The following is a 9,505-nucleotide window of genomic DNA, read 5'->3' on the forward strand; positions in this document are numbered from 1 at the left end:
CCTTTGGCTTTCCTCACTGTTTAAACTGGTTTAATATGTGTTTCAGGTCAGCGTTTAAAGAACACTGTTGTAATTCTATGACAAAAAATATTCAGAATTTCAATATTTATCATTTTTATTGCAGTAATGTTACAGAGGGCATACACTTTTTTTTTGCATTATTACTGTCCAGAATTAAAAATCAAGTTATTTGAACAAATATGAAGAGAAATAAACGGAAGTGTCTGGTTTTGCTGGCAATTGCAAGCAACATGTATCTAGGTTGTCTACATCTTTGGGCCCCAGGAATTCTTTCTCAGGGAGTGCCATCCCCTTGGCAGAGGCTCACCCATCACCTCTGCAAGCTGACAGCACTGGCTATCTTCTTCAAGACGGGCGCATAAGAATGCTAAGATAAGGTCCCCATGTTTTCAGAAGTAGGACAGTGAAGTAATCTGATCCATGACAGATTCAGTGTCAAATGTTCTGAGCCTGGACAAGTTCACTATGTGTCTTGGAGCATGTCTGAGCTCTGTGAGTGTTGGAAGAATGACTCACTTCAATTAAGATTGCACACACAGCTTTTGGAAGTTTGAGCCTGAAAAAAGTCTCATTTGTTGCTTCATGGTGATTGTTCCCTTGGGTTCGTGAGATTGTTTCTCAGCTTGTGCAAGCTGGTGCAATGTTGTTTAGTAAAACTTTACAGCAACAAAAGACCTGGTGTATGTTCTTCCTGTTCTCTGTAAAAAGATGTTTTTGGTTTAAAAGATGTTTTTGGTTTAAAGCAGCCATGTGAAAATAGTGGCCTTGTACTCATTGTAATGAAAACAGGAGGACTCCAAATTGCAGGAGGACTACTTAGGTCTTGTGTGGCTGAATCTGTTGGTGTGTTAACATCAAAGTTTCCATCCAGCTGTGGAAGATTGAGCAGGTCTATCTTGGGTGTCCAAGTCAGCACAGATCCCAGGAGAGGTCTGAGCTGTGGAAATCATATCACTGCTGAGGTTCTTACTAGGAGAGAGGTGGCAGATAGATTTTTGAGTCTCGGGATGATATGGAAGAGTAGGCAGTTGGGAAAATCATCATTGGATCTGTAAACAGAACAGAAGCTTATAAGGAAGGTGCACAAAGAGAAAAAAATTTACAGAATGCCTCATTATTTCCATTACTGTTTTTCAGAAGGCTAGATGCACTGTATTAAGCAAAAGCTAATAAATCTATTTTGGCATCCTAATATTGTTCAGATACCAGTTGCTATTCCTAACATTGCTGAGTAATATTCTGACTTCACTCCAGGGCTAACAAATAGTTGCATTACAGTTCTGATATGCTATATCTTGAAATCTATTATGACTGTTGCTGCTGGCTGGGTTGGGAAGAAAGGTGATGTATGTTCATTAACTTGTAACGGTTGTTACATCTCACACACCTCAGAGGCTGCTGTGAACAGGTGAAGAAGGTGTGAAAGGTGAGGGAAGGGACCAAGCACACACATCTGTCCCATTTCTGCTGGAGTGGAGCACTCCAAGCTTACCATAAGGAAGTTACAGTTGTGCCCCAAGACAGCTCAAAGGTTTGATTAGCTCAGAGCTGCAGGAGTACTTAGGATTTTCAGTTCTTAGTTCAAGCACCCTCAAAAGATAGGAAGTTTTATTTTAGGTCAGATGATATAAGAGATGACTTCAAAATAAGACATTTTAAAAAACCCTCCCCCATTTGAGACTTTTTGTATTTATGAATACTTTTGATTGACTCAAAACTGCATTTCTCAGTGAACAAATTATTAATTAAAAAATTCTGTCCACTCCAAAGTGTCCTGAATCTGATGTAAAATATTATTAATAGAATAAATAATTTCATGCTTCTTGACCTGTAAAGCCATTTAGGAGACTATCAGTAAAGTCTTAAGTACTCCCATGTCATTATAAAGGCTAAAGAAATATATTTTGGTACTGGGGATAAGTATTAGAGGGATACTGGGAAGCTGCTAGTCTGTCTAACATCTGTCTTACAAATAGGCTTCATATGCTCTCTTTCTAAATTCTTCTCATTTAATTTGCAAAAATAATCAAGAAAGAACATTTGCTGTCTTTGGACCAAATCTTGAGGCCTTATTCAGGCAAATGCTGACTGAATAATTAGTGATCTTTCCAGCAGAAGGAATATCCGACTGACTGCCGAGTATACAGAACAGCTTGACACGGTTTAGGCTATAGCATCATCGCCCATTGCTCTGAACACAAGGGGATCTGCCTGGGTGAAAAAAACACTCAAAATTAACTTACAGTTTGGCTTATTGCCTTTTAATAGGATCCTTGCAAAGTAGTAATTGAAGAAGTGGTATCTTCCAGGGATGATTATGCAATGCCATAATATAATGAGCTTTTTTCATTGAAGATACTAAATGTGAATGTGGCTGCTGCATGTTCCCCACACTATTTTTCAGCTCCCAAACATGCTTTACTGGTGGGGCAGAGGCTTGTGTCCTGTTTCCCTGCTGGATGAGGAGAAATGCCGAACAGTGAACCTTCCTTCGGGCTCTCCTCGGCCCTGCACCTCTGGAGCTGCTAGATGTTGTTGAGTTCAGAGGGAGCAGGACCCCAGTTAATGCAGCTGCCCCTAACCTTTCTTCAGCCCTGTATCACCTTCCTCATCCCCAGTTCCCCTCTGAGTTTTTGCTTTTCTACTTGTTCTGGTTGCTTGTGCCCTGGACAGCCCCAAGCTGCAGTGAGCAATCCTCTAGAAATTTAACAGGATGAATTTCCTCTTAACCTCTAAGGTACCCATGAGTCTGTGTCTTTCTTGTCTCTTGTGTTTTCTTTGGTTTATACTTTGGACTGTGTTTGGAGGATGTGCTTGTCCCAGGCTGTAGCAGACAGGCTGATTCATGAAACTTCAACACAAAAGAATCCCAATGCTCTAAATCCATTAGATGAATAAGACAAAAGACTAAGCAAAGAAAATACATTAGGAAGCAGAAAAGAATAGATGCTGCTTGCACATTTTACCTGCTAACTTGAAAAAACATGAATAAAGAAACTGTGAAAAGAAACTCAACTCTTTTTCTTACTTGTACTCTTTTAATTATGCTGTCTCTTGTGTAGCCATTGTCCTTACAAATGCTTTTACTGGTGTTCAAGAAATGTCCCTGAGTTCCCCCTAGCTTTTGTAATTTCACCTTAGCTTCTTTTTGTGTCTTTGCACTCTTTCCCTTTGTTTTTCCTCCCCACCTACCTTTTATTTTTCTCCTTTTCACTCTTCTGCTATGCTTCAACCGATACCAGGAAACAAAACTTTTTTCTAAGAATCAGAGCACACTCTGATCACTGCCACATATGGATATCTTCCTTTCAGGAGGTTTGCTTGGCCAGGTGAACATCTGTTCCTTAGTATTCTTATGAATAAACAGCAATAATTCTGACAGAGTGAGCTTAAGATGACAGCTTAACTACTTTCACGCAAGAGGTTAATAGTTCTTATCTGACTCCCCCTCCTGGATTTGCACGCACGCACGTGCGCACACACACACACACACACACTTTCTTACCTTAGCTATTAGACCCACTTTCACTCTGGAAAATGAATCTGCCTCTCTCTGTTCTGATTCAAATGAAATCTTTGTTCAATTGTACAGGTTTTGTTGTTGTTGTTGTTTTGTTATTGTTGCTTGTTTATTTATTAGGTAAAGAGGTTTGATGTGAAAGAGATTTGGAGTGACCCCTGTGTCCTCTATCAGGTGAACTCTGTGTTTCCTGGCTGCACAATCCCTCTCCAGCCCTCCCAACATGCTCTCCATACTGAGACAGCTCCTCGGCAGTGTTGGAGGGACCCCCCTCCCTGTGCCCCTCTGCTTGCTGCCTGCAGGTTTTCTACAGCAGTCCCTGCTGGTTTGACTCTGTTGCCTTTGCTTGGCAAAGTCATTCGGGCAGTGATTCTGAACAGGTCGTGGAGGGAGCTGACAAAGGATATTAAAGAGGAAGTACCGGGGTTTTTATCTGTGCCCGTCCTTCGAGGCAGAGCAGAGCCTCACCTCCCTCACTAAAATCTGGGAAGCCCATCCACAGAAAGTACTGGATTTGCACTTTGTTGAAGTCAGAGTGAGTGGAACAGAGTATGTAATGAAGAATAAGAGTGAAGAATACATGTGAAGAATATAGTACACTTCTGATACTACGGCTGCTGCTGCCCAGTGGTCCTTACATAGTGTAAACCTGAGCAAGCAGCACATCCCTGGCCCTTTAGCAAGACCAGGATTAGTCCAGGCAAGGGCTGGGCCATAATTTTGCTGGGGCTTTGTAATAACAATTGCAAATGTCACAGATTCATACAGCTGTTGGGAAAGAGGACATGGCATGGGAGCTTCCTGCCTCATGGCAGGTCTGCTGCCTGTTTCTGGCTTGGCCTGTGCATGGGGCATGAAGCGCTAGTACCTGCCACTCTGCCTTTCCCTACCCGGAATAATGGCTCTCATCCCTCAGTAAGCCTAAGTCGTGCCTGTGCCTTGCTTCACTTCAGGTACAAGTCCTGTGAACATGTGAAAACTAGTTGGGGAAAGGGTTATTTTTAATTCAGGAAAAGGGTGTGCACAAATAAAATGCAGTTAAAAGCTGCCGACATGGGAGTGCCCTTTTCCTTTGAAGACCAGGACTGGAAATGGGAAGAGCAGACAAGGAAAGGCAAGAGAGCACAAGAAACGGAGCAGGATGCAAAGTGAACAGGACGAGAGAGTTGACAAGTTGTCACTTTCGTTTGCGTCGGCCAAGGAGGAAATGCGCAGCCACCCCCTCCCCGCACGGCACACTTGATGTATCTCAAGGCATGACAGTATGGCTCTGTTTGTTCTGCTCTGGGGGAGGGGGCCAGTTTATTTTCTTAAGACTATTAAGTCCTTCTAAGTACCACTATCGGCATTCTATGATTGAAAGTGACAAACAGAAGCAACCCTATTTAAAAACTGCCACTTCGAATTAGTGGAAGTATCAGCTTAAGTTTTACAATATTTTACTGCTCCATTTTTGCACTCTTTCACATAAGGATGGCCAAATAAATATCCCGGCAACTTGTCTTTGCCAGAATTCCTCCCCATGCTCCTGCCCCATTAGCTGCTGCCTTATGAACGCTGCGCTAAACAGAAAGTGACAGCAGCTGACAGCACAGCCAGGGCCAAATTATCAAACGTCTGAAGTTGCGCCCGTGTGGCCATGCACAGGCTCGGGCTTCCACATGCAAACAGATAACTGTGTACAAACAGGTGCTCACACGCGTGAAGATGTTCTGGACAGACCCTGCTTCCCAATCCAGGCACTGTGGAAGGCTGTTATCTCAGAGAGTTTGGTACCTGCATGTCCCTGGGGTTAGGAGAACAAATTTTTGACATGTGAATGTAGTGCTTAAACTCTGAATGTAGACTGCCCAAAGAGTCAACAGGGATAAAAGGAGGCTTCAGGAAGTGCTGTAAGCATGTAAGTACTGGTGCCAGCTCAACTGAGGCACTCTGAGTTGCTCCTGGGTATGTATGGGCTGTAGGTACCCAATCTAGCTGCTTAAATTTGCAGTGCCCAAACCTCCAAAAGCTTCTTCCCCATCCCAGTCCCACCACTAGCATAACTGCAAGTCCAGCTCACCTAAGTCCTGGTGGCTGCAAGACATCAGCCTCCAGCATATGAGATGTGAGCTTCATTGTGTTGTGCAAATGCAGTGTGATAAAAAGCTTGAGTTTCCACCTCAGATCTCCCCTTGTCTTCAGTAATGTCTGGGAATCATATTACAAACTTCTGCCTTATCCTGTTTAACAGGAAATATCCATTTCTCATAATTTGTGTGTTCCCCTTCCCTCGGGAACTGCTGCTATTTCCACTGTGCAGAAGGCTTTCCAGGCAGGCTGGCAGGAGGAGCGAACCTCAGGCTTTGCTGGACTCCATGTCTGTGGGGAAGGAGAGGATGTGGGGAGGCACGTGGAGTTGAAATGCTTCTTGTGGAGCCATCATCTACTGCAGGGGGCCAAGGTGCAGTGTGAGTCTGAAGCCTGTGCATAGAAGCCTTCCCTGTTGTTTGAAGGGAGTAAGGCATTTTGGCTTTCAAAACAAAGCTGCTTTTGAAATCTTTGATCTTTCTTTTCTATTCTTTGTTTTTCATAAGGAAAGACATAGACAAAATAATGCAGACAAAGCAGGTTATTTGTAAGCCAGCTTGAGTACCCATTAAATCTTAAAGGCTGTATTATTCTGACTTTCAATACCAATGCACAAATAGCTATTCTTTTTTTCCCATGGATCTTCCATATGGCCAGATGAACAGGCTGACTGCATGGTGAGCAGCAAAAAGAACAGCTGACATATAGTTTGCAACCACGCTGCAACATCTGGGCAGAATTTGGTCAACTGCATGCCTGATAATAGTTTTTACATTCAGGCAGAGAGATTCCTTTTTATGGGATCGTGTAAAGAGGCAGAGAAAATATTAATATCAACTTTGAAGTGTACAATGAGTGTGTTATAGCAGCAAAGCAGCCCAGTCTGTGTGCTACAATACACAGAACATGGAATTGGGAGGTACAAAATGAATCTTCTCTGTCTCTTTTAGTACCTTCCTGTGGGATCTTAAATAAATCCTGCTTTTTAGCCTCTCTTTCCCCTCTTCCCCTGCCTCCTCTCTCTGCTCCTGTTTATTTTGTTTGCCTTGCTGGTTAGTCTGTGTACTCCTCCATGAGCAGTTGATTGTCATCATTCACAGTTATGACCCACACTCATAATTATGGCCTGAAAAGGCATTTATGTCTCACTGGTCAAAGCCTATAGTTTCCTCTTTGCTATTCACCACTGCAGATGGCATAAAAAGGGTACCTTAGTCTGTTACTTGTGGAGATCAAGCAAAGCAATTGTTAAAGGTCACTACGTAGCACTTCTGGTGGGACTGCTGCAGGAATATGGGCCCACAGAGAGAGGAAAAGAAATACGTCGATGAAGCATAGCTGGGGTCATACATGTGTACTAATACAGAGAAAAGACAGTCCACTGAGCAACCTCTTTCTTTCCTTCCAGATGAAGAAAAAACACAGTGGCAAGTGTCACAGTGAGCACTCTCTGTCCAGTGCTGCCGGTGCAGCCGCATTTCAGCAGGAGCAATTACTGCTTGCAGTGTGTCCCGTGTGTAACCTGGGAAGGTGAACTTGCTGTTTGCCCTCTCTTTTATTAAACATGAGGAGGGCAACTGGTGCATGGAGCTGTTTCCGGGAGTCTCTTCCAGGGCTGGCTGTCCCCTGGTTAGTTGAAGGAATGTCCCAAAGCGCCGCAGATGCCTTGTGAGGTGTGGTTTCACAGCCCCAGCTGAATCAGCGTTCGGCTCTGCTGGTTTGCACATGGAGGAAGGCTCCATATGGTGTGTGAATGGCATCCCAGCACAGCCCCTCCCACCCAGGTGTAGAGCCCAAAGCCAGGAGGTGGGGAGGGGGGTGGTCTGCAGGAGAGGGGAGTATGCCAGGGAGACAGCACTACCCCGTCTGTGCTCCCTGGGCCAGGATCCACAGATCCTGGCTCCCCTCTGCCTCTTCTAGCTCTTGGCCCAATGTTTTGTCCTCATTTTGCTTGTTCTGTAGCAACAGTTTCTTAGCAAACACCATTCTCAGAGTGGTGCTGATATTAATTGATGAGGCTGGTGCTCAGAGTTGTCTTGGCATGGTAAGGCACTATCTAAGTAGAAAAATAAACAGCCATGTTCACTCCAGTTCCTTTCAGAAAATGGAAAAATAAATCATTGCCTTCCAGATGGAAATGCACAAAACCATCAGTAGAAAAATATCTTAAAGCTCCTAAGAAAGCTCTAAGAAAAGGGGAATGAACAGCCCTAGTTTTCTGGGGATTTTGTTTCCATTAAACAAAGAACTACTGCTTCTCTGATGTTGTGCTTTGAACAGAGGAGTTCAGGGCTTCAGATAGGGCATAACATTTTAGGAGTGTAATATCCTTTCAGAAAGAAAATCCCTGTCTGCTGAGGAAAAATGATGATTTGTCTTGCAAATGATTGGTTTTTCTTTGAAAATGCAGCAATGGGAGATTTTCTCTCATATTTAAATGTTTCCTTCATTCCTTTTTACAGACCTGACATAAAATATTTTGCTTTTAACAAGCCTGTTGCCACTGGCTCAGGCTGTGTGAGGGACACTGTTCTTACACTTCTTGTAATGGAGGGGACAATTTCATAGGGTTCAGTTTTTAACAATAATGAAAGTAACATTTGAGATCAAAAGTTTCTTGAGGAGACATCTACTGGACAGCATTATTGCCAGTATTGAGCAATGTGGTTTGGATGCTTTAAGTATAGGAACTCCTCCAAATTAATTTTATGAGTTTAAAAAATATATGTTATTTCCTTAAAGGTAGCCTAGAGGAACTATTTTTCTAGTGTATGACATTAAATGTGAGCAATGCCTTTTAGAATTAGTATATAAATGATCAATAAAAAAGAGCAAACCAAAACCATAACCTGAAATGCAAAGATTTAAGCTTTCTTTGAGACTTGTTAGATTCGTTTTTCCCTTTCATGTCTGAAGTGAAAATGAATTGTTTTAAAAGACCTTGAGGATCCGATACAGTAAGCTTTGAAATCATGGACTGCATATTCATTTTAAAGTAACTCAGTAGTAGTTTTATAGGGGTCTTCAAAGCAGAGTTTATAAATATTTCATGCTTTGGTTTTCTATGACATTTCTCTAAATAATAATGTAGAAGACCCTTCACTCTTCCTTTTTGTTTCAAGGATATAATTTCTTTAGTTTCAAATGTTCTCCCCTAAAAAAGGATGTCATTAATATTTTCACTTAGCATTTCGCTGTTAATTTAAAGTTCTCGGACAACTGAAATAAGGCTCCGTCTGTAAAATGTGAGCCATTATTTGTTCAGACTCAGAGGAAGCTCCCGATTCAAATTCTGGGAGAAAACAGGAGACGACTCAAAGCTAGCACAAGTGGCTGGTCTTCATCGTTTTTCAGAATAGTCTTCGAGTGAGGAAAACTGGTGTGATTCTCAGGATCAGCTGTTTACTCGCTATGAGTAATCCAGTGTGTGCACAGGTGAAGAAGTGCCAGGCTGAGAAGTGGAAATTGAGACAATAGAGTCAACACATTGTCAGAAATCAAGTGATTTCTGATTGTGAGATGGCTTATCTGCAAAGACCTGTGCAGTTGCATTTAAGAGTAGGAGGTGCGCAGGAATTACAGAGTTTTTCTGAACAGGTCTCTGAAGGCAAGGTGCGAGGCAATTAACAGGTTTTACTGCTCTTTCAGAGGCATCAGCATCAAGGTAAAGTACAAAGTGGTAGGTGTTGTACATGTCCTGATAAAAGTTCAGAATAATTTTGTGATGTAAAATGAAAGAAATTGTTAGAATAAATGTTATGGAAATTGCCCTTTGTTACATTATTTGACTATAATTAAAAGAGAAGCCAAGTGCTGATAGCTTAGCAGAGAAAATATTTTCATACTTATCTAATCTGTGGTTTTAAGTAGGGACAGACAAACTCATTTTGCCTA

The sequence above is a fragment of the Motacilla alba genome, chromosome 3, assembly GCF_015832195.1.
Source record: "Motacilla alba alba isolate MOTALB_02 chromosome 3, Motacilla_alba_V1.0_pri, whole genome shotgun sequence".
NCBI lineage: Eukaryota > Metazoa > Chordata > Aves > Passeriformes > Motacillidae > Motacilla > Motacilla alba.